We start from the raw sequence: 25382 nt of genomic DNA on the forward strand, positions 1-25382 counted from the left end.
TGAATCATTAAAATTAGTTAACATTTAAGCACTTCAAGGTTGTATGAATGAGCCGTCACGCAGTGTGTAGGTGGAGCTCAAATATTTTATCTAAAAATATTTTTTTTTAATTTCAAAACAATAAAGAGCCTCTACACCAACTAATAGATTAGCTATCCAAGAACGGAATAACGATCAAACAGAAATAAGGAAAAACGAAAAAAAGAAACATGAGAAATATTTAGTTGCTTTGGTTTCTAATCATTTTTAATTCGTTTAAATCTTTCAAATTAAGAAAAAAAAAATAGGAAAAAAATACAAACCATGATCTATAGTAGAATTCATTTTCTACACCCAGAAAAATGAGTCGATCAACGATCTACATTAGAATACATCTTGAGGAACTTCCGCTCCCAGAAGAAAACCATATCAATGATCTATAGTAGAATATATTTCAAGGAGCGCCCATACCTAGAAAAAATTCGATCAACGACCCTGCAGTAAAATTCTTTTCGAGAAGCTTCCACAACCTAAAAAGAATTCGATCAAACTTCCTGAAGAACTTCCAACTCCAAAAGAGAAACCTATCATTGATCTACAGTTGAACTTCTTTGAGGCATTTTCACGCCAAGAAGAAAATTCAATTAACCGTCTACAGTAGAATTCTTTTCGAGAATTTTCCATATCCAGAAAAAATTTCGATCAACTACAATCTTTTGAGGAACTTCAACAGCCAGAAAAAAATCCGATCAACGATCTAGACGCTAGAATTGTATTCGAGGAGGAAATAAAACTATATATGTCACGCTATTGCGTTGCCTCATATAGGTGAAATCATTAGTCCCCATATAACGCCACTGGAACTTGGATTTACTTATTCTATTTTCTTCTGGTCATAATATAAATTCAAAGACTCAATTACGGCATTATAAAGAAGAACTTCGACCATATACAATATTTTTAGGCTTAAGATACTATCAAGTCTAAATATATATATGTCTAGCTATTACAAATTATAGTCTACCGCATAGAGATCGGCTTGAACGTCGCTATATGGCCATATGGTAACGGGTGAGAGAACAGACAACTAGCAGAAGTTTGCAAGTAAACACATGGATCAAATTAAAGAGTGGTTAACTGCTTCTCTTGTCCACGTTGTATCCAAATTAAGTTATAATCTTTCAATTAATTTGTGTGCTTAAAAGTAGGCAACAAATAAAAAAATTTTTATTTCGCCCCGTTAGCTGCTATTCATGGCTGATAAAATGGCAGCTTGAAGCGATGGATGGATGCACTGTAAATTTTTCAAAAAAAAATTTTGTTCATTACCTTAAATGATCCCTTCAGATAGTTGGGAATGGCAAGAGAAGACGTGGATCGTGGACATGAAAAAAATTTTCAATTGTAAAAAAATTGAATTTTTCGAGCATTTTTCGTACATCATACGAACACTTGAAATTTTAAATGTGCGTTTTTCTCCCGAAACAAGGGCACGCAGCGTAAATCGAAAAATTTTCATTTTTTCATTCAATTTTTTGCAGCATCTTTGAGGCAACATTCTCTACAGAAATAGGTAGAATATTTTCGTTAAAATATTTTTTTTTTTCTTTTTTGGTCGAAAATTTATTCACTTACACACTCGTCAATTTTACAAAGATCAATGCTTTTAATAACTCCTAACGATATCTACAATAATATAGAAATGGAGATTGAAATATTTTTAAATTTGCAGCCTATAGGTTAAGCGAAAAAAAATCAATCGATTTAGAATTTGTATATATATATATATATATATACGTATATACATACACGTACACAATTTTCACACTTTTCTCACATAGGATATTGGCCTTTAAGCAAGGCGGGGTAAACAACTTCACAACAGTGCATCACAAAATTTGAAATACTTGAGAGTATTTTAACATTTGAATGTCTTGTGCCTTTAAGTGAGCAGGTTTTCAAATTTAATTTATAACTTTCTCGTTCATTGCTGACAGTTAGCACAGAATACTTATGCTACTTAAAAGTTTTTTTTTTTTTCCTTTTCATTCTAAACAATAACAAAAGCAATATTATTATGCGCGCTGGGTAAGTTGTTGAAATTAATTTGTCAAAAAATGAAGCGAAAGTGATTTAATTTCAATCTTTCTTTTATTTTGCATATTTAAAAAAAAAAAAAAACAAAAATAAAAAGAATCAACAATGCAAAGTAGCGGACGGTAAAAACTCGTTTTTTTTTTTTTCATTTTAATGATTACGCATAAAAACCGTAATAAATTTGTTTTTTAAATTGATTTTGAATATATTTGTTTTATAGATTTTTTATATATTTTCATTAAAGGCAATCTTTTCATATATTCATTGTTGTATACATCTATATATAAATATATTTGAAATTTCGTTGATTTAACATTTTCTTTTTTCTTTTTTTTTTTTCTTTTACTGCTTACTTTCAAACGTATGCAAAATTTAAAAGAAAATATTATATAAAATTCATAAGATTATATTTTAAAAATTTAATCGCTTTTAAATTACTTTTTCTCTTTATAAAATTCATTAGCAACGTTTGTTTAATTAAAAGTGGAGCAGACATAAAAAAAAATAAAAAAAATAAAAAAAAAAAAAACAATGAAAAGAAAAGTTTGCAAAAATGCTTCATTCAAATGCAAGGGAACTTTAATTATTCACTAAGTAAACACAGATAGATTTGTCGGTGTTTTACTCGACTTTCTTAATCTTTAAATTTACGAGATTCAAGTTTAAGCTTTTCAATTCAGTTTTGTCTTATGGGATAACATCAATGTCAACTCTGCACAGTTCATATTAACGATGGATTGAGAAAGTGATTCTAAGCTGCTCTGTCCGTCCATCTGTCCATCTCATATGCTTGTTTTCAATCGACGGATGGCCAAATTTTTGAGAAACAAGATGACGAACTTTAGGCCAAGGACGAACCTTTACGAAAATGTTTCGGACCACTTTTCAACCATCTCCCCTATAACGCTTTATTTTGAAAAGTTCTTTTTTGAATAAGTGTAGATTAACCGTGAGCCATAACCCATTGCAGCGTTTTTACTTGCTTTTAATGATTTAAATTATCTCTTAAGAAGTAGTCAAGAGTAATATAAAAAGATGATTGGTGTGGGGTTGGAAAAAAATTTTAAATGATCATCTCTGAATTCTGTTACAGCGATATAAGTTCAGTTGATTATAGCGAACAATGAGAGATTCCTGATACTTGATTCCTCGGTATTGTTGATATAACTGCGTATACATGCATATGATTCCTTTGCCGAATTATTTTTCACGCCATGTGCCTTCGAGGTAATAATTGTAGCTCGGGGAACGAAAAGTGTTCACATGAAAATTTAATTGCTTTTTCACTGCCTTTACAACGCGCAAGTATACAAGTTCTTGGCCAATTTCGAATTCTGAATGCACCTAAACATGTCCGCCTGTTCGTCTGTGCATTTGTCTGTGTGCGCAAGTTTATAGTATTTGGGCGAAAATGAAGGTATTGGAAGTGAACTAAATTTTTGCGAGGACATGCCTACAACGCCCACATTCCTATACGCAAAAACTTTTAATTTGAAAATAAAAAAAAATCAGCTGTGCCCATTCCATATTATAGAGTATGAAAATTTTGTTCCTCCATTTCTTTTGTCTTTTTTAGCATAACGGTGATTGGTATAAAAGATTCGATTCTTCCTCGTTTTCTTTACGAAAATCGCTAAGAGCTGCTAGTAATTTCCTTAAGCAGATTTTTATCACCTAATGATTAATTGATTGTTACATATATAATGGCAAATTTAATATGCAGACCTGTATGCGAATTGGCAAAAAGATTTTAATTGCTTCTATACTACGTAATTGTTACAGTTATATGAAATCAGATACTAATTTATTGCTCAATTTTTGAAAACTTAATTCCTTTCTATTTACTTAGTGTCAGTGTGTGTTTGTGTGCTTGTGTTTGTTTGCTTTACACCACTATCATATTTAATGTATTTAAAAAAAAAATAAAAAAAATATCTGTATCTTTTACAATTGTTGTCAAACTAGTTTTAATTAAATTTATAACCTAAGCTAAGTCTGAGCAGAAAGACGTATTAAAAATGTTTGCTTTTTCTCTACTTAATTATAAAAAATTGCTAAATATTAATTATTCTTTATAATTTCATTTCATTCGTTTACTCTTAATAATTTTTTTTTTTTCTCTTTTTTTTTTGTATACAACTGTTATTAGATTAACATTAAAAATCGCGCATTATTGACTAATAAATCATTTGCATGCGGTTAAGTTTCAGTATTTATAGTCATATCATTACTTTAAGTCTACTCTAGTTTTGTTAACAAAAACGAATTGCTGAAAATGAAAAACAATAAATTAACATTTGAAAGGGATAAAAAAATAATTCGATCTCAGATAAATGTGCAAATTTTAATGCCTCTAATTAAGGGAATTTTCAGTTAAATTTTGTAATATTTACTAAAAGTGTAGTTCAGAGTTTTTAACTATGTATTACTGTGTGTATGTGTGTGTATATATGTGACTGAATTTGGATAAAAGATATTTTCTTAATATGTCTGTCTATCTAATTGTCTCTCCATGCATCTCGATATAGTTAAGCCAAAAATCAAATTTATTAACCTGAAAGTGGACTGGAACGTAGCATTTTCATGGCTACTCTTCGCCTATTTGGTGGGCGTTTTTACCACTTTTCGCAAATTGGCAAAGAAAATTACTGCTTAACGGCTAACTAATGGTCCACGTCACTTCATGTTTTAAATCTCTATCCGGTACAAGTGTTCTCATGAAAAATTGGCCTTTAGTTGGGAATAAGATATAAATTTCTTCTCTTCATGATTTCTCCCCTAAAGATGTACAATCACAAATAGATTTGAGGTGAATTAGAATTGAGTTGAAATTGACCTTGAATTGAACTCGAATTGAATTGGAAATGAATTTCAAGTGAACTAGAATTGAGTTGAAACTGAATTCAAACATGAATTGGGTTTGGGTTGAATATGAATTAAATTGAATTTCCAATTGAATTTGAATTGAATTGAAACTTGAGTTAAATGTGAATTGAATTCGAACTGAGTTGCAATTGAATTTGGATTGCATGTGAAATAAATTTGATTTCAAATTGAACTGGAATTGAACTACGATTGGATTGGAACTGAATTGAAGTTGAATTTGGATTGAATACCAATTGATGTTGCATTGAAAGCAATTTCAACTAAATTGTATATGAAATTGGAATTGATTTTATTTTAAATTAAATTTGAATCGAATTTGAATTGATGATTCGAGAGTAATTTCCATATGATTAAGAGAAACAGGGACAGATAGTTTCTATATTTAACGTTTGCATCTGCTTTGATAGCTTCATAAGACGAGGCACGTGGACCTGTCAGATAATTTTTGAATGCTTTATGACACCTCTCAGTTTGCAAGAGAAACCTGCTAAAGTGAGGGCCTATACCAGATATGAATGGTTTGACACGGTCCAATCGTTCCATTCTGGACATGGCCATGTCTATCCACCGTGGTTGGGAATAACCGTAGCTATCACGAGTATTCCGCGAAGGACCGCATCCAGCAGTCAGGACTCACACGCCATTTCCAATGAAGTATGTTGCGGCGCCACCACTCCTGCTTAGCGACCACAAACCTCAGGTGATATTAGATTGGATGGGCAACTTAAACTCCATGGAAAAGTTTTAGTCTGGTACTTTAGGGTTATCGCCAGTACACATGCCATAGCTACGGACGTACTCTTACTTTTCGATTATCTGTACTTCCTGGACGCAATGCAGTTAATAGCCCCTTGGATTTTCAATGTATAAGGAATAGATATCAATCCAGCCTGCACCAGGCACCAACGCTTACTACCAATTTCTCCGGCTTTCTCAACAAAGCAAAGACCCGCATGTTAAATCTTGAGCCTTCACTGTAGCTGAAATCTTAGTAGAAAATTGTGCCACTAGACGACTCCTAACTCGATGATTTCCCCAAGTTGCGATTCATCACGCCGGGGCGAAAAGGGGCACATTGCTTACCCGCAAGTTGGGAGTTGTATCCCCGGTCGTTAAGCATTACATGTTTTCCAAGCGGACCTTTAGTGCACAGGCCGAACGCATGCCAAACATTAAATTAAAATATAGTCTGCTAGAGTTAACATAGAACATGGGCATGCCCGTTACTCATACTCAGACTTCTTAGCTACTGACGGTATTCCGTAACGAGAACAGATAAAACATTTTCAATTGTGTGGATCATACGGTAGGGTATCTAATGGCGTCTTCGACTGACTATATTCCTTTAGCTTCTTTGTTCTATATACTCTTTTATTTTTTAGTTTTGAGATTCGAGTTTTGCTACTTAACATAAAAAATTCTTAACAAATTCCTATCAAGTTTCTAAGAAAACGCACTTCATTTCTTTAATCGAAATTTTTTGTAATAACTTAATGAACGAGAGAGAGGCATGCTTTAGTTTGATTTCTTTAGATCAAATTTACGCTTCATTTATAAAAAGATGAACGTGATTTCTAACATAATAGAAATGGAAAGTCAACCAACCCATTAGCTATTATATAGCAACAGAGATGAAGACCGCTGCACTTAAATATATTATATGCGTATACAATACAGATGGTTTAGGGCAATGCAACACACAAACACAAAATGCGTTCAATTTGCTCATAGCACGCATTTCTTAACTAGAGAATCACACAATTAAAGGCCGCCAACCAACACAATTGAGAATTTCAACATACAAGCCACAACCAGCACACACAAGCAATCATCTATGCATACACTAACACACACACACACACAAACAAGTTAGCAAACAAAATATTGTAATAATGGCGTCAGCTGCACTTGAAAAATTAGAGCAAAACAAAAAAAAAAAAGAAAAAAAATTCACAGCCAAAGCCAGGCCATATAAGTATGCGCATAGAGTCATAAAAAAGCAAATGAACGATTATATGTGTATGCGTTGATAAATTTACTTATTCAACGAAAGATGGACTACTAAATTTCTCCTTCCGTTTGCAACACTCAAAGCATGCGAGATAAGTTTCCATGTGTTTCATTAACTATGAGATAAGAAACACGATAAGATTCAAAGCTAGTTTCCTTAAAATTAAATGATGCCTTCATAGCGCTTTTTTGGAGGGCGACATTGGTTTGACGCAAGAGTTGAAAAGATATATCAGAGATTTCTTGAAGAATAAAAATATTGTCGAACGACGTTGAATTTTCATTTAATAGAAGAGTGAACACAGAAGATCTCTTTTTGCTCGTCTATTCGTCAGATGAGCTAGAAATTGTTCATAACTCAAGGTTGCTAAAGCTAATGACTTACAAAGCTAATCGTTTCGATATTTATGTATTGAGTACTTCTCGCTATAGGTTGCAGACGAAATTTGAAAATGGATTTAATACAACCCGCAACTAAGCAAAAGATGTTCACCTAATAACCTTAACGGATAGAAATTTAAAACGCAATAAAAACATTTGCCAGAGAGTTTAAGTATAGCAAATGGGTGCGATCGGAAATTTTGCATACATTTTTGTATAAGTGAAAGAGGGCGAAAAATAGTCTTGAGGGGCTGAATGCCATGTTTTCTATTGTCAGTGCAATTTACCTTTTCTAGTTTTTATCTTTGGGCGGGATAGATACCCGACAAACAGCAAGGTTACAAAATAATATTAGCTGCACAAATAAATTCGTTCCGCTGGTATTGCTTGCTTAATAAAACGCCCCTGGCATGTCCAATTTTCCTAAAATTTCATAGATATTGATGTTTGAACGACGCAATTTTCGGTGGTTTCCAAGCTACCCTTCCATGTATGCCAATATTTAAAGAGATCGATGTCATTTACGGCGCTGATTTCTTCTACATGTCTAACTGGATGAAAGTGGAAAAAAATTAAGCTGAAGCTACGAAAATGATTAGGTTGGCTTGAAGGTGAAAGTGAATGCAACAAATTACGAAATCTTTAGCAGATGGTGCGTCTGTCTTCAGCAAAAGCAAACTCAGTAAGCGATTTTGAACTTAGGCAGGGAAGTTTTATCTCATACCGCGGTATTCTCCAGACTTGGCCCCTTCGAATTCCCATTAATATTCACCGATCGATGCAACCATATTTAGCAGGTCAATGGTTCATAGAGCTTTAAGATTTGCAAAAATGGTTCAGTATCTAGTTGGCCTTCAAATCCACAAGTTTTTACCGCAAACGTTGCCCGATAAATGGTAAAAGACCATAGGTAATAATAGTTATGTCTTCTAAGCTTCGTTGCAAATGTATTTTAAATAAATTTGAATTTCATCAAAAAACGAAGGGAATTTAATTATACACCTATTATTAAAATGTTTAAAAGGGGAAACATTAAATTCGGGCAAAGTCGACCGTTAATCGCCTTATGCTAAGTTATTTAGTGTTTAAGAATTCCAAAGAAAAGCTTATATGGAGGAGGTCCGCAGTGTGACTCGATATGAATCAAATTTGGAAAATGAAATTTTTTGTACGCCTTTTTTCAACTATGAAATACCAAAAAGTTAGACTTTCTTACTTTATGGCAGTTTACCGTATATGGGAAGAGATTTCAAAATTAGATCACCAAGTTCCCAACTTAATACAGCGGAGTTTATATGTTAAATCGCTGTACTATTTCAATTATTCATAAATTCAATGCTCTACAAAGGTTTACAATTTATGAGAACCCGTTGTTACCATGGTTCCAACTTAGGAGAAGGCAGCTTGTTTGTTAAATTACTATTCTGTTTTAATTTCTACACAGGTTAGGTCTTGGTACCATATAAGGCATTAATTCTTGTAAAAACGATTACATGATACAGAATTAGAACGAGCTTTTCCAAATGGACCATTATATGGGGAGAGTTCGTTAAAACAGTCCGATCTTGTCCAATTCCAATGGTAACTGAAACATAAATATCGCGAAAATTATGATCTGTAGGCTGATCCTCAAGGTAAGCGTTACATGTTGAGAGATGGACAGACAGTCAAGCAATCAGTTGAAATCAAATTTCAAGCGATTTAGAAAAATTTCCTAAAGGTAAGTGTTATGCCTTTACAGCCTGCAACGATCAAATACGCCCCATTACATTAATAATTGATCCGAGTCGCGGTTTTTCTCTGCTCATGCGGACAAGTTCTTTCGAATATTACATACATCCTCACCAATTTAATATACCCTATACCAAAGGCTGTGTATGGTATAATAATTGTAAAATCTATGCTTTAAACAAAACGAAAAATAAAAAAATCAACGCAACTATGCGGATATTTTTCTTATGCTCCTTTATGAAGACATTTTTTCAGCTACAACAACATATGAGTTTAATAATGATAACTGAAACATATATATTGCATGACGCATTAATTGAAAGTCTTATCCGATGAAAATTTTTTCTAACATTTATGAAATATGTTACTGTAAGTGTGCGTGTGGCAAGGGGTGATAACAAGTTTTGATTGATGTCTTAAAAAGCATTTCGCTCTCTTTAATAATTTCAATCTTTGCATAAAATCTTAAGGGGCAGCAGCTGTTCTTAATCTTCTTAGGAATATCTATGCTTCTACAGCGTTAAGTTGCCATCCAGTGTATAGAAAGCTTGATTCAGATAAAGAAACCTTGCTTGAAATGAATATCTATTCTTAGCTGGGCATCACTTTACCTCTTAAACTATGACAACTGATGACACGCTGCAAAGGAAACCAACATCTTTCGAATTAATATGGGATATCGTTCGTCTTAAGTTAGTGAAAGATGTCAAATATTTTGTCAACTGTTCAAGAAGACAGATTTTGAAGTCGTTCTAGTAAAGAAGAAGAAGAAATAAGACAAAGAGGCGCGAAGATACCAAATCTGCTTCTTTTATGCAGTATGTTCCATAAACAATTATTTGGTAAGGAATCTGTAGCCGTGTCAACCTGTTTGTTCATTTGCTCACCTGTCTGCCCGTTTCTTTTAGAATATATAATATTGGTATTATTTTTTTCTTTTTCTTACGTAGCTTGTCTGAACAGCTTCAAAGCTGACGATGATTAAACGGGTGTCGTCTATATATGTGGAACAAAGTGACAATTAGCAAAACGTGGGGGAAGAGCAAGAGATTTAGCGCATTGGCCGTCACCTGGTGGGGGTGTGTTCAAACGATAAGTTTTATGCCTATACGGACAGATCCCCACTATAGTTATGAACAAGTATAATCGATCTTACTATAGCTACGAGTAAGTAAGCATAATCGATCACACTAGGAGCTTAACCCTAGAAAACCGAGTCGGTCGTTGAAACTCATTTTTACTCGGCTATGCGGCAGCGCAGGGTGAAGATGGTCTACAAGAGTTAGGGAAAATGTTTGCACTTGTGTTGCTGATAAGTACTCACCTAAGTTTCAGTTTGGCCTAGAACTGCCTGTAAAAGTCATCACCTTGACTTCATTCCATTCGGATGGGTTAAGCAGCTGAAAGAATTACTGAGAGAAATTGATAGACTTAAAAGAAGACTATATAGAGAAGGCAAATATCATTAAAGAGAAAATATATTATTTCTTGTTTAGGTCGGAAACTTTTCAGCCAACCCTCGTAAGCATATTATGAGTGAAAATTTAATCTTGAAGCATAAATTTTCCAAGAACTGTATGCGCATACTTAACCACACTTAACCGATCCCTGAAAATGTCATTGTGTTTTAATTAAATATTGTAACATATTAGCTGAGAATTTTAACGAGATGGGTGAATTTAATGCGGTCAACGTAAAGCGAAGCAAATGAAAATGTTTATTTAATATTTATTTTTCAAATAAAAGTAAAAGTGCATCATATTCAGTATGAATGACATTTTGCAAATGTGTGATAATATTGCCTGACTACTTAATTGCTCAGCTGGAAAGTTTTTTTTTTTTTTTTCTTTTCAATTAATATTACGATGAGAAACTCTTCTTTATATTCGCAATCAGAGGATGAAAGATGACCATATATATATATGTATGCAGGTCAGAGCGACGTAGTAAATGTTAACATTTCGCTAAAGAGAATAAAATGAAAGTTTTTCGAAAAAAATTGTCGATAAACTTCGTTGAAATCTTTACATTAGTTAGTTGAACTTAATAACAATTAATTTTTCTACAGATGAAAGTGAAATAATTGATATGAGTACATATTAAATTATTGCAGGCATCATTCATCATCTTGACTGTGACTAATGTAAACGTATGAATAGACATTTACATATTAAAACTATTCAATTCGTTTGCCAGTATGCATGTATCTCTTAGCTGTTATTAGTTCTAATTATTGCTTCCCGGTGTCCATGTATCGAAAATAATCGAACACTTTGAACATTGAATTATAAGAATTACTATCATACGCGATAAAAGTTGAGAGAATCTAGACAGTCGAGGGTCTGAGATTAGGGCAAGTCTTACTAACACGTTTACGTAATTTTGAGTAAAGCAAATGTTTATTTATCGAAAACGCAATAAAAAAAATAACAGTATTTAACGGATAAAAACGGATAAAAACGGATAATTATTTTTTTCGGGTAAATTTATCTATGGACCTCTCTGATTACTATTGCAAGTGCTAAAAAATAAAATATGCGAACGGATAAAAACGGATAACTATTTTTTTCGGGTAAATTTACCTATGGATATCTCTGATTACCATCGCAATTGCTAAAAACTAAAATTAAAAAATAGATAACTTTTTTTGAGCATTGCTTTACAACACATTAGGTTACATATTTTTGAATAAGACAAATGTTTATTTACCAAAAACACTCTAAAAAATGTCAAAGTATTTAACGGATAATAATGGATTATTCTTTTAAAAAAATAATAAATATTAATTAAAAAATAAATTTACCTACGGACATCTCTGAATACCACTGCAATTGCTTAACACTAAAAACTAAAAAAGTGAATAATTTTTTTTTCTCTTTAATTTTGTTTTTTACTAGTGTTCTATGTTTAAGAAAAAAAGAGTATATATGGAAAGAATAAAATCGTGCATGTCTGATGTATTTTAACGGGACAATAAGAAAATTTTGAAGGTATTACAATAGAGGTTCCATACGACATCGAATTGCGTTAAATTATTATTATTATTGTAAGGGTAACGCATATTATCACCTGAAAGAAAGAAGATTATTTGTCCGTCCACATTCTTTTGCATGCCGTGCTATGTTGCGTCTGGCATTACAAATCATTCGTTAAACATTTTTAATGCAATTGTTGTACCACATGTAGAAGTCAGTAAAAGAACGTCAATGGCAACGAAGTAACTGCGCTTTCTCAGCTCAGAGCAACGAGGCACTCCTATATAAGCTAGGATGCCCCTTAAAGTCTTTTAAGATATAAGATTTAATGGTAAGGAGTCCTTCATTGTCGTCTTAAACATTCGTAGGCAAATGCAAAAATTGTCTAAAGGGATTTTATCTTATTGGTATGACTCTTTCAGTTTTCGAGCCGCATTTTGCCGTTTTGATCCGTTATGATCTTTGTACTCCTGTTCCGGCGTCCAAAATTTGGCTAACCAGATTCAGACCAATGGAATATCATCTGTTTTACAACAGCTGTTTAGCAGTTGCAACACACTCTCGAGACCGCTCGATTTTAGTTTGTCGGCAGCCAACGATCTAAATACACGCAGGCATAGCTGCAGGAATAGCTGCCACGCCCATGACCGCTGCTCAAGTATACGCGGGGCAGACCTAGCAGTTCCATTAATTACAAGCCGAACTTTAGTTAATATTTCTTCATAACCTGAGGCAAGTGCGCAAAAGGCGTCGAGCTTCGTAGATTAGTATAGGAACAATTCTACGCTGCACGGTTCACCAAGGACTCGTTGTCTGCTATAAAGTGCTTTGATAGCCTTTTCGACTTGTGGGTTCATGGCACGGAAAGCGAGATGAGGTTACAAGTTCGAACTTTGCCGATTTTTACCGCATCAAAGTAGAGAAATGCAAGGCCCATTAAATTCATCAATTAATCAATTATAGATTTCTTTTTCTAGAGAAGCTAGCCGGGGCCCGTTTCTCTTTTCTAGCATCAATGCGCCGTAATTCAAACATATTTATGTGCAGATATCGCCTCTACTTTTAGGTCTCTCTCTATAAGCTCACGGCTTGGTTTTCATTTCTTTATGTCAATGCATACGCATTGAAAAGGTCATGGTTCCTCTTACTTTCTCATCTTCCTCTCTCAAAAGTGCATAGATTGATAAAGGCACTAAAAATAGCGCATAGAAGCTTTAAAATGCTCCCACTTTGCTGGCAAGTCCGATCCACTTAAAATGAAGTCTTTGCGAAATTTATTTCTAATCGGACGCCATGCATACATACAACCTTTAGTTTTTCATTATTCTACAATGGATTTATAAAAATATAGCATAGGCTTGTATAATCCAGTAAAATATTTCTTTCATAATTTCAAGGTTCTCAGACTAATACAAAGCAAGTGAAGAAGAAGAAAACAAAAAAGAGAAAAAGAAAAATGTTATATGATAGATAAAATCGAACAAAATCAACCTAGTTTTTGTTTTTCAACTACGGAACGAAACCTCGCACAACCAGTAAATTATATGTAATTTTATTGTATGTAAATGAAGTAAACGCGATATATATGTATATATATATATATATATATTTATGCACATAGATGCAAGTATGTCTTTCAACTTTCCAACCCATGCACACATACATGTTATACATATTCATACATTCATAAATTACATTTTGTACTGATAGATAAAGAAAAACGCCCTCTAGATAAATAATTGAAAACAAGAACAGCAAGAAAAGCGAAAAAAAAAGAAAAAATACAACAAAAAATATGTCTATTTACATAACTAAAAACTAAGAGTAGAAAAAAATGTGATTAATTTTTTTTTTTTGTTTTTGCCTCTTTTTCTTTTTTTCTTTTTTCATTATGTGTTGAAAATCATTAAAAATGAAATAAAATCAGAAAAATGTATTTCCATTAAAAACCAAAAAATTGTTAAATTGTTATCTCTAGCGGCTGTTGATGTTAACCAACCCATATATGGCACTCCGCACTCGCATGCATGCATATATTATATATATATATATATATGTATATGCCCGCAAAATCAGCAATAAATGCATAAGCGAAACATGTCCATATATTATATCATTGAAAAATGCAACAAATATATTTATTATGATATTCAATGCCTGCTGGCATTTTGTCTTTTTTTTGTTTCTTTATGTTTTGCGTAGAGGCATGTGTCCGGGGCAGCAAGCAGCAACAACATGCGTTTTTATATTCGCTTGAGATACTTACACAAGTGTTGAAGCTTTTTGATGTCTCGCTATTGATAGCGTATACATATATATATTTATGCAAATGCTTATATGTGACATGTCATGCCTTTCTTTTTGTTGTTATTGTAGTTGATTTTTCTTTATTTCAGATATTATCAAATGATAAATGTTTTGTGCAAATGTCTCACTCACCACTCATCATACATACATTTATGAATTATAATTATTCGTATTAAATTTATGAAAAATATATATATTTTTTTAAATAAATTAAAAAATACGCTATATATGCCGCCGCTACCGGTTGATCGATAATCTTATATGATTATGATCGTTAATAAGCGGAAAATAATTTCGAGGGATTAAGAGGTGTAAGACTTGTATAAAGATATTCACTTCTTATAATTGGCTAATGTTTTCTAGTCCTTCTCAAAAATTCCTAATCAACCTTTGCAGCGTATGTCACTTGCGGTAGCAGGCATGAAGTTATGCGCAATACAGGATTGAACGTCTTGAGATAGATTTAACTTTTATTACATCAATCGATACAAAATCATTTTCTAAATCGATTTAAACACGTCCGCCCGTATTGCCATCCGGTGTCCGTCCGTGCTTCATTTTGTTTAACTGGCGGGTTACAATTTTATTTATTTATGTGAAGTGTACATGCATAGAAGAGTAGTAGACTGTAGAGTTGTGACAGAGAAACCTTAAACGAACGAGGGAATGTTGCAGACAAACCCAACAAACAAAGAGTCAATCTTCGAGTCAAATTGAAAAGTCGTATAATTGTTCAGTGGAAATGGTTGAATCAAGCTGTAGAGTCAAGTTGCAAGGTCGCAAGGCTGTTAAGTGAAAATCGTTGGGTAAAGTTGTAAAGCAGCACCGCACTTAAGTGGAAATCGTTGAATCAAGTTGCAAAAGCGCACAGCTAGTAAGTGAAAATCGTCGACTCATGGTGTAAAGTCATACAGTCGTTAAGTGGAAATTGTCAAGTCAACTTGCAAAGTCGCTCAGCCCTTAAGTGGAAATCGTCGAATCAGATTGCAACGTCGCACAGCGCTTACGTTAAAATTGTAGAGTCAAGTTGCAAAGTCACACAGCCCTTAAGTGGAAATAGTCAAATCAGATTGCAAAGTCGCACGGCGCTTAGGTCGAAATTGTAGAGTCAAGTTGCAAAGTCACACAGCCCTTAAGTGGAAATCGTCAAATCAGATTGCAAAGTCGCACGGCGCTTAGGTCGAAGTTGTAGAGTCAAGTTGCAAAGTCACACAGCCCTTAAGTGGAAATCGTCAAATCAGATTGCAAAGTCGCACAATTGTTAAATGGAAATCGTTGAGTACGGTTGTAAGGCCGCACCGCGCTTAAGTGGAAACCGTCGAGTCGGGTTGTAAAGTCGTACTGTCGTTAAGTGGAAATGGTCGAGTCAGCTTACAAATTCGCACGGCCCTTAAGAGGAAACCGTCGAGTCGGGTTGCAAAATCGTACCGTCGTTAGCGGAAATGGTCGAGTCAGGTTACAAATTCGCACAGCCCTTAAGTGGATATCGTTTAGTCAGGTTGTAAAGTCGCACAGTCCTTAAGCGGAAATCAAGCCGTAAAATTTACTTAACTGCTGTGGCCAAACCAGATTCTGCGAAAGAGTGAAACTAATAGCTCGTGTATGCTTGATCAATAACCTTTCCAACAATGTACAATATATGTTTAGATTCCTTCGGAAATATTCTCATTACAGTATATAATTTTCTATTTTATGGCGTCGGCACGAAATGCTGTAGGATATTTAGTAGTCGATCCGGTCTATAACATATTTACCTGTTTTTAATTTAATTAATTGGATTGAACTGAAGTAGCAATCAAATGGAGTGAAAATAAAAACTGAATATTATAATAATTTGATAGAATCACCTCCAATAGAACAATAAATTTTGCTTTACATGTTTTCCTTGCGCCTTATGTGTACGTAAGTGCAAGATAAATATATATACATATATACAAATACATATGAATATGTACATAAATAAATATATATGTATTTATAAAAAAAAGTATGTATATATAAATATATATATAAATATATATATATTTTTTTTTGTATAATTTATGCAAATTTGTATAACGCTTGACGGAAACTTAGCCCACTGGATAAGAATGCGAACCACTACAGCTGACTAAATTATTATAATTATATGCAAAATAACAACTTAATTTTAAAAAGTGTCTCTTGTCCGTAATATATTATCTGTTAACAAAAGTCCATTACCAATTATTTATTAGTTTATTAGTTGCTCATTATTTTGCCTTGTCACAGCTCAGGTCACTAGGCAAGGCCTCAGGGAATGGCAGCCGTCTAAATTATTAACACTCTGAGCAACATACGATTCTTATCTAGGGGGTTCACAGAGTGTCACTTACGTTCTTCTCGCATTTCATATAGAATCCGAATAAAGAGCTCACCGCAAAAGCTGTAGGGTTTATTTACATGGAACTAAAATTTTCAAACTTGGCTTCATTGGTGCAAAACATATGATTTCTTCAAAGAGATTTTAATATTCTTAATTTAAAAAATGAAATTTATTAATTAAATTACTAAGAAAAAATATTTACTTTTATACCCACCGCTGTAAGATGGGGATAGACTAACTTTTTTTTTTTCCAAAATATATGTAACATCCAAGAGGAAGCTTCAGAGACTCTATAAAGTATATATATTCTTGATTAGCATGAAATTCTTAATTGATTTAGCTATGACCGCCCGCCTGTTTGTCTGCGCGGTGTGTGTGTGTATTGGCACTCTTCTGGTCGCAAAAATGAAGATATCGACTTCAAATTTGGTAGAAACATTGAAAGTTTCTCTATGCAGATTAGTGTTGAAAATACGCCAAATTGGTCAGACCAAAAGCGCGCAATGGTGCGTAAACTGAACGCAACTCAACTTTTTTTAACAAAAATTTTTGAATTTTTGCTCGTTACTCGGAAATTATTAAAGTTAGAATCATGAAATTTTTCACACATACTTTACGAAATAGTCTACTCTTTAGATCCGAAACTGGAACCAATCGATCATACCCACCCAAAGTTACGAGTAACTACATTTTACTTTTTTTTCAATTTTATGAGTTTTTATGCTTATTTATCATAAGGTGGATAAAACCGAAAGTTTAAAGCTATTTCGTACACGCCTCAAATGACAATATATTATCTGCCTAAAAATGAAATGAATATGGTAGACACAGCGATCACTTTCTTCAGCGATATGTAACCAAATAGAAGAACTTAGAGAGTAGAATGCGAAAAGCAAAGTGATGGGTACGCGCGATTCGACCCCCGCCGAATATAACTTTCTTACTTGTTTTTTTTCTTTTCATCTAAACATTTTTCTCGTATAAGTTTTTATTTATCCTGACTCTTAGGTCTCTTCCGCCGAGTTTTTTCATAAAATTTATTTTTTTCTTTCGTGATATCTTCCTTCATCCTTTACCTATAAAAGACTCCTTCCTACCACCGTGCCAGAGCAGTGATGACTGGTCGAATATTAAAAAAAAAAGCAACAACAACAGTAACTCTTTGTATCGTACACCACTTCTTATATAGAGTACATGAAGTTTGTGCGGGTGTTTTTCACTTTGAGAAGAGCTTATGACAAGCGTATCTTTTTCTCTCAACTAAGTCAGAATGTTTTTCTGAATCAAACGAAACTTCTCTATCCGTCCAAGTTGCAAGTCATAATTTTGTTTTTGGCCCAAAAATTAACTGCAGTGGGAATAAATTGGACCACTTCTTATATAACGCCTTCATTTGGAAACAGTCATTGTACGGAAGAAATTTACTTATCACAAAAATTTCTTGGCACAAATCGCAGAGTAGTAGCATTTCGGTATATTAAATTGATGCGGAAAATCGAAATCGGATGGGCGGACATGTTGAACTTCATTTTATATAACCGTTGCTACAAAAAATAAGCTCTTATGTTAGAAAAAGATGTAATTTTTTGAATGTTTCACAATCAGACGCGGTCCATAATAGTAATTTAACATAAGAACCAAATGTATCAAGTTTGGTCTTTGCGAGTCTATTCGTCTATACCCCACACTCCGTCTAGGGGTATTCATGAAAGTAAGCTTTTAAATGGAAATAAAGCCTAATTTTTAATATTCTATGGCGAAGATAAGCCGGACTATATCGGTCCCCGTTTTGGGTTTTCTTCTATATATACGGGCTATCATGAAAAGTAAGGGCATACTTGAAAATTAAATACAATTTTTGAAAATTTATCCCGAAAATAATTGAACTGCATTAGGTGAAGTGATGCAATATACTGAATTGTCGAATTTGCCAGAATTTAAGGGTTTGGCTCGTCTTGTTATCCATTGGGGAAAAAGTTCGCATCACTTGTAAATTGGGGATATGTGACAGAGATATGTCTCAGTACTAGCTATCCTCAACACAGTAAATCAATTGCTGACGCGCGGATGAAGACGTAGAAGCGCTACTAGAACTGAGAGCCATGTACTGGAAGTTCCATGTAGAAAGGGAGGAAAATATTAGTATTATTATTGATAACGGTTCTTATTTAATTTTTTCTTTATTATAAAACAATCTAATGAGTATGACGTAAGTAAGCGGAAAGTGAATTTTTCTTTTAGTATAAATAAATTACTTCCTTAGCTTAAAAAAGCGCAGATTTTCTCCTTAAAATCAACTTGAACAAGGCATCATTTTATTTTTTATAGAAATAATATCACAGATTACTTTTTATTTTTTTATCTTACACCGACTGATATCCCGACGTGTTTATTAAATTTGCGCGGATGTGTCTGCAGTACATAGAAAGACTTAAGATGAACGTACTTCTTATTATACCGATTTCTTTTGAATTCTGAACAATTGCTGCCCGAATCAATCAAAGATTGTCTGTCCATCTGTCCGTTTCTTGTATTCAATCTACAGGACGCAATTTTTCAGATATTTTGATAAAATTTGACAAAACGATGTGCTTCGGCCCAAGGACAAATATTATTGAAAATACTTCAGATCCGAACAACGTTTCGACTTCTTTCCCTACGAAGAACTATTTTGATCCATCGTTATATGAATAAGTAGTAAGGCAGTATAGAGTATTTAATAGTGTAAGATATTTAATGATGTATCCATAAAAATAATTAATCTCCCCCCCTCAAGTGCTTACTTTGTAAAAACTTAGACCACATTAGATAAGGATAAATGAGAAATAGCCATAACCCGACCGACCAATAATCTTAATTGTTTTTGATTTTAAATAATTTTATGTAATATTTATCGATTAACTGCCACATGCGTAAACCAATAATTGCCAATAACTAAATAATTATAATTGATTGCTTCCATATATAAGTGGATATGCATGTATTCGAATTCCCCTATGCACAGATCAATCTTCCTTATATGTTTTTTTTTTTTGTTTTTTTTTTCGCTAATACGTATACATATAGATAAGCTTTATGTCATTCGCATAAGGAAGGGAAGATAGGATAGAAAGAAAGTAAGATAAAAGCACATGCAAATGTTACTAAAATCAATTGACTACTAAAGTGTTATGTCAATTATAAATAACGCAATGTTTTTTTGCGTTTGTTTTCTTTCTTGCTTTCTCTTTTCATTTACACTCCCGTCTCATGTATATGCAACTTGAATAACTAAATGGATAATATGCAGATGTTGCCATAAAAAGTACAAAAACTGACAGATAGACTGATATGCATACATATATAAAACTAAAATGCATCCGCATAAGTGAAGAGGCTTCCAATGTTATGTATATGATATAAAGCAAAAGGAAGAAAAATACAAAAAAAAAAAACAATAACTTTGTCTGGATAATTGCCTTTATTTGGCATGCATATGAATATTTTAAGCAGAGAGCAAAGTTGAAATGAAAATCTAACACAAACTCATTTGAATCAGATATCTGTAAAGGAAATAATGTGAAGCAAGAAGAAGTTTGCGGTTTATTTAAAATTTTACAAACATTTATTTAACATAAAGTTTCGTTTTAAAAAAATTTTTTAAACAAAAAAACCACTTTTTACTACATTTTCTTTTCGATTTCTTTAAAACACTTTTCATCTTTAAATTGGGTTAATTGATTTTATATGTGTGTGACTTACCGTATGCCAATAGTGCTACCCGCGTTTGATGTTTGACAACGTACACTAATGTTCAAAATAAGTCGGTATATACGACCGGTTTCTGTCTTTCTCTTTATTTTTTTTTTTCTATTTTTTTTTTTTTTCTGCTATGTGGTTACTTAAATAAAATTTTCTATGGTTCAAAGCTTTAGCACCCAATTACTTTTGCTCAATTGATTTTATTTGATGTCAAACTAGTTTTGTCTCTAAGCACTCAATACCCCACAAATATTATTAACAATTCGTTCGTTTGTTCGTTGGTTCGTTCATTGTGGTTACGTTTTCTATTTCTACATCTTCGACAATTGACCGACGAAAGGGTATACGGTACGGTGTGCATGTATTTTATCTTGCAGTGTAATTTAATAAACTAGACACTAGCTCTAATGTTAATTTAGCAATCGCGTTGACAACACATCTAGATCAAGACAAGTAAAGACACTATAGTGGGTCACGGCTCGATATTAAACAGCCTACACCAATCCGCAGTTAGTCATGTAAGACGGTTTTCGAAATGATGGCTTATATGGGAAGGTGGTCGAAAAAGTTGTCCGAGGCGACTTATTTGGGTCAAAACACTTTGGTATATCAAATTTGATGTCGAAATTTCTTTGTCGCCTATAAGAAAGAAGAAAAACAAAACAAAATGGACAGACAGACCGACAAGCTTAAATCGATTCAGTATGTGACTTCGAGTCGATCGGTATAATAAAAGGTGGCCTGAAAAGGAGGCTGAACATAAGAAAACAAGGCAGATGGGCGGATAGTCAACTTTACCTTATCGGTATAATAAAAAGTAATACTAGACGTTGCATACATGCGCACAAATTTAATATAACTTTTGATCACAAGTAGTGCAGGGTATAATGACATTTAAAAACTCTTTAACGTCAAGCGGACTCCCACAAAATAGTGAATGAATGCATTTATGGTAAATTTCCTTTGTACTCAGTAGAATTTTTGCAAACACATCATTCGATTCAGTATATTGGCCAAATTAAGAATGTACAGACATTCTATTCTTCATAGGAATTTAGCATTTCTCGAGCAAATTGAAAAATGTATGATTTTCTTTAAATAAACAAAAGTAGAACTGGGTAAGGGTAGCAGGCAATCGCAAAGCTTTTGATATTTTACTTTAGTCCTTCCTTTATTTCCAGCCCAGCTGATATGCTAGGTTTTTCAAATATTTATAATGCTTCAAAGTATGCATCAAATACTTTAGAGAGCAGTTAATATTTTATCTCGACAAATAGAATCCATTAATGCAGCAATCTTCGGGTGACTGATTCTCTGTTTAGATCGAATTGACGAAAAGATACTTAGTTTCATATATATGTCCTTTCCATTCTCGATAGATTATGGGGTAACATAATCATATGTTCTTCTCCATCTATGTTTATAACCGCTAGCGGAGAATAGGGATGTATTAATTAAATAAACACAAATTGGATAAATTACTTTTAAATTTATTGGGCGCCGGCATGTATTTTGATCATTGTTTCACTTGAAAAAGGCATTTATTGCGAAAAATTCGCTTAATGTATATTAATAAAAATATTTTCCATCATTTGCTACAACTTTTTCTCATCTTCCTGGCAACATGGCGATACAGTGTCAAAAGAGCGATATTGGTTTTGACAGTGAACCGCTTTCACAGTTCTTCAACATTTCGTAACCGCGTGTGAGCCAAGCTATGCTGCATTGATCTGAATAAATGGTAATCAGAAGGCGCTATATTTAGTGAGTACGCTGGATAGGGGAGAACTTGGCATTTGAGCCGCGACAGTATATCCTTGATTACTCTTGCAACGTCTGACCGAATGCTGTACTGTAAGAGAATGGATTTACTGATCCCTTTTGCAACAATACGTTGTTCAATTTATGCAATTGACGTCGGTAGACATGTGCGCTAACAGGTTCATTCGGTTTTAGCAGCATTTAATACACCACACCTTGCTAATCCCCCCCATATGCACAGCATGATTATAAATTTTCCGCGATTGGCTTTTACGCCAGAAACAAAAAACGCTTTTTTGCCTGGTAAGCAGTGGAACGGGAATGTTGAAACGGTTCGCAATGGCGTCTTCAGTCGTTTCGTATGCTAGACATTTTCCTTGCCATTTGATCTTTTCCTTCGCATTTAAATGTCCAAAGACAGGTGGCTTGGAAACTGCTACGTTATTCAAAACTTTTTTTTAGAGTTTTAAGCGGTTTCTCGCCCAAGAACTCTTGCAATTCATTGTCTTCGAAGTTTGTTGGTTACTCCAGGCCGTTCCAGAATCACCAACTTTAACCGCTCGAAACCAAAAACCGACAATTGGAATACGTTGAAACGTCACCATCATAAACTTTGATGAGCTTTGATAGCAGATTTCTTCGAAACAAGCAGCAAAAGAAATGAATGTCGAAAAAGCAAATTTTGAGCTTGTATACACTGAATAACTCAATAATACTAAATGGAAAAAGGTCAAAATAATCGAATTTAATTGTTGTTTACATTGACGCTTAGCATTATTTCATCATTTTCATCTATATCGCTGATCATGCAACCGCCTAATAAATTATCTGTATTTTTTTTTTCGGCTTGTTTGTTTTTGTATTGGCTTGTAACTATACGATTTTCCAATTCCCATCAAGTCTCTGAGAAAGTCCCATCACGAAAATAGAAATAACGCATCATTCTGACAGTCTCCCAATTAAAAATATTTTACCATAGTACTGCTGCAACAATAGATAGGTCGAACCGTGTAGATATATTCGATATTTACGATAATCATCTACAAAATGCTGCCAAGTTTCAAAACAAAATTTAATGTGAAATATAAGCGGAAAATGAAGCTCCGCTTTGCGTAGGACTCAAAAGCGAAAGGTGCCGATGAGCGTAACTACTAACGTTCTTATATATCTTACATATTTTAGTTAAATTTTTTTTATTTATTTTTATTATTTTTTTTTTTTTTTGAAATGCTTAATGAAATGATTAATATTCTGTTAACCATTGGTGCTTTTAAAGCATTCTCTGCTTATAATTTATTGATAATTTATTCTCTCTTTAACTCAAACGAGACAGAAGTGTGTGAACTATTATCATTAAGAGTTCAAACCGCTTAATGTACAAACTGATTATATATTCATTTAATTTGTATGAAAAGAGAGTTTAAAATAAAAATATAAAAAATAAAATGTTTATTGACAGCTTAAAAGTTATGAAACAAGTGAAAGTATTAGAAAACGTTATACATTTCTGCTTTACATGAAGAGGTCATAACCCTTTCGATCAAACTGTATTTTTATAAAGTATATTTTCAACTATCAATGCCCTTTAAGGCGCACTATCTAATCGAGCATAGTTGTGGTGAAAGACTACTTTATTTCCCTGTCTCTTTCTGTTTCCTCATTTCTTTCTGACCATCCTTGTATTACAAGAACAGGCAACATCCGTTGAGTGACTGGTTAAAAAAAGACAAATTTAGCAGCGCTCGAGAACTCACTCCGAAACCAACGCAAGAAAAACCTGCAGTAGTGAAGCAGGAAGTGGGCCAACTCCCGCCATATTCCTCAGGCATTCTTGCTTTCGGCTAATATCTGCCTTAGACAATGGCTTATTGCCTGTACAGTGCTTCCCTTCTTAAGAAGATATCAAAAATGCAGATCCTTTTATGGATGGCTTCAAGAGATCATATGTGCTTTCGATACCAAATTAATTTTCGCTAAAAAAAGTGGAAGAACCGTTTCGCTAGTATTGTACGCTACCCTCAGTACTTGCTTTTTTAAAGAAACTTTCTTTTCATAAAAAAAGAGAGAGATTAATTTTTACATCCCCGCTAGGGGGTACTACTTCAATACTTTATATATATTTTCTGATTGGAGTTCTAAGAAAGAAAAAAAGAGAACCGAAGAAAGAAATTAAAGAAGTATGTTGCTCTTAAGAGTTCCCATCTACATAGCTTGCCTAAGTCTATTAGCCTAATATTAGGTTGGGAAGGATAAAGTAGAAGAAGAGATTGCATTTATCGACGTGATATTTCGAGTCGACTACAACGTCCCCGACAAACAAATATGTGCAAAGTAATGCTATATATTCTGCGTATGATTATTTGCATAGCTGTCTTTTTCTAGATATGCTTTTGTTTTCCTTCCATTCCTTTTTTTTTTTTTGTATTTATATTTCGATCCACTTTATTTATACTACGCACTTAATAGCTCGACATGTAATAGAAACTTCTAAAGTTACGCCCTCTCTTTTTTAATTTTATATATATTGTTGTTGTTAAATTTTCGTATAAATATCTTAAAGAAATTTTTATTTCAATTTCTTTGGAAGGCAACAAAACTCAATTGTTTGTTATATATACAATTTTCATATTTATTTATTCAATTTTTATTTATTTTTTTTTTTTTCTTGCATTTTTCTTTATAATTGAATTTGATATCACAAAAAATGTTTGTTTTTAGCGATCATTTAAAAATACATATAATAGAGCTAAACAGTTTCTAATTAAGTTGAAATTGATAAATATCTGAGCATATACGGCCGAGCGATATATGGAAATAGAAATAAAAAGAACTTTTTAATTTGTAATGACAATTCTTTGATTATTAGCCCGGCCAGGCGTAATCGTTTATTTATTCATTAATCAGTTATACGGAAAATTGCAATGAATGCAAGTCTAAGCGAATGTTCAGTAAATGTAACTGTAAACCGAAATATATGTAAAATTTAATGTTTATTTTAAACCGTAATATTGTGGGTGTTTTGTTTATTTTCCATATTTGTATTTTTTTTTATTTTTTTATTTTTTTTATGACTTTTGTAAATAAATGCCATTGACCATAAATGAACGAAATTATTAAGTAATGATGATGATGATGAGCGCTATAGCTATGATCATGATCAATGATAACGG

General features: G+C 33.2%; 1 protein-coding gene across 2 annotated transcripts in view; it reads left to right on the forward strand.

Annotated features, from left to right (window-relative positions):
* The window catches only part of LOC119638468 (nuclear localization sequence-binding protein), a 255425-nt gene that overhangs the window by 81019 nt on the left and 149024 nt on the right, over nucleotides 1–25382 (forward strand). The gene's annotated exons all lie outside the window — the stretch shown is intronic.

This window comes from Glossina fuscipes, unplaced genomic scaffold (assembly GCF_014805625.2).
Source record: "Glossina fuscipes isolate IAEA_lab_2018 unplaced genomic scaffold, Yale_Gfus_2 90, whole genome shotgun sequence".
In the NCBI taxonomy this organism is placed as follows: Eukaryota; Metazoa; Arthropoda; class Insecta; order Diptera; family Glossinidae; genus Glossina; species Glossina fuscipes.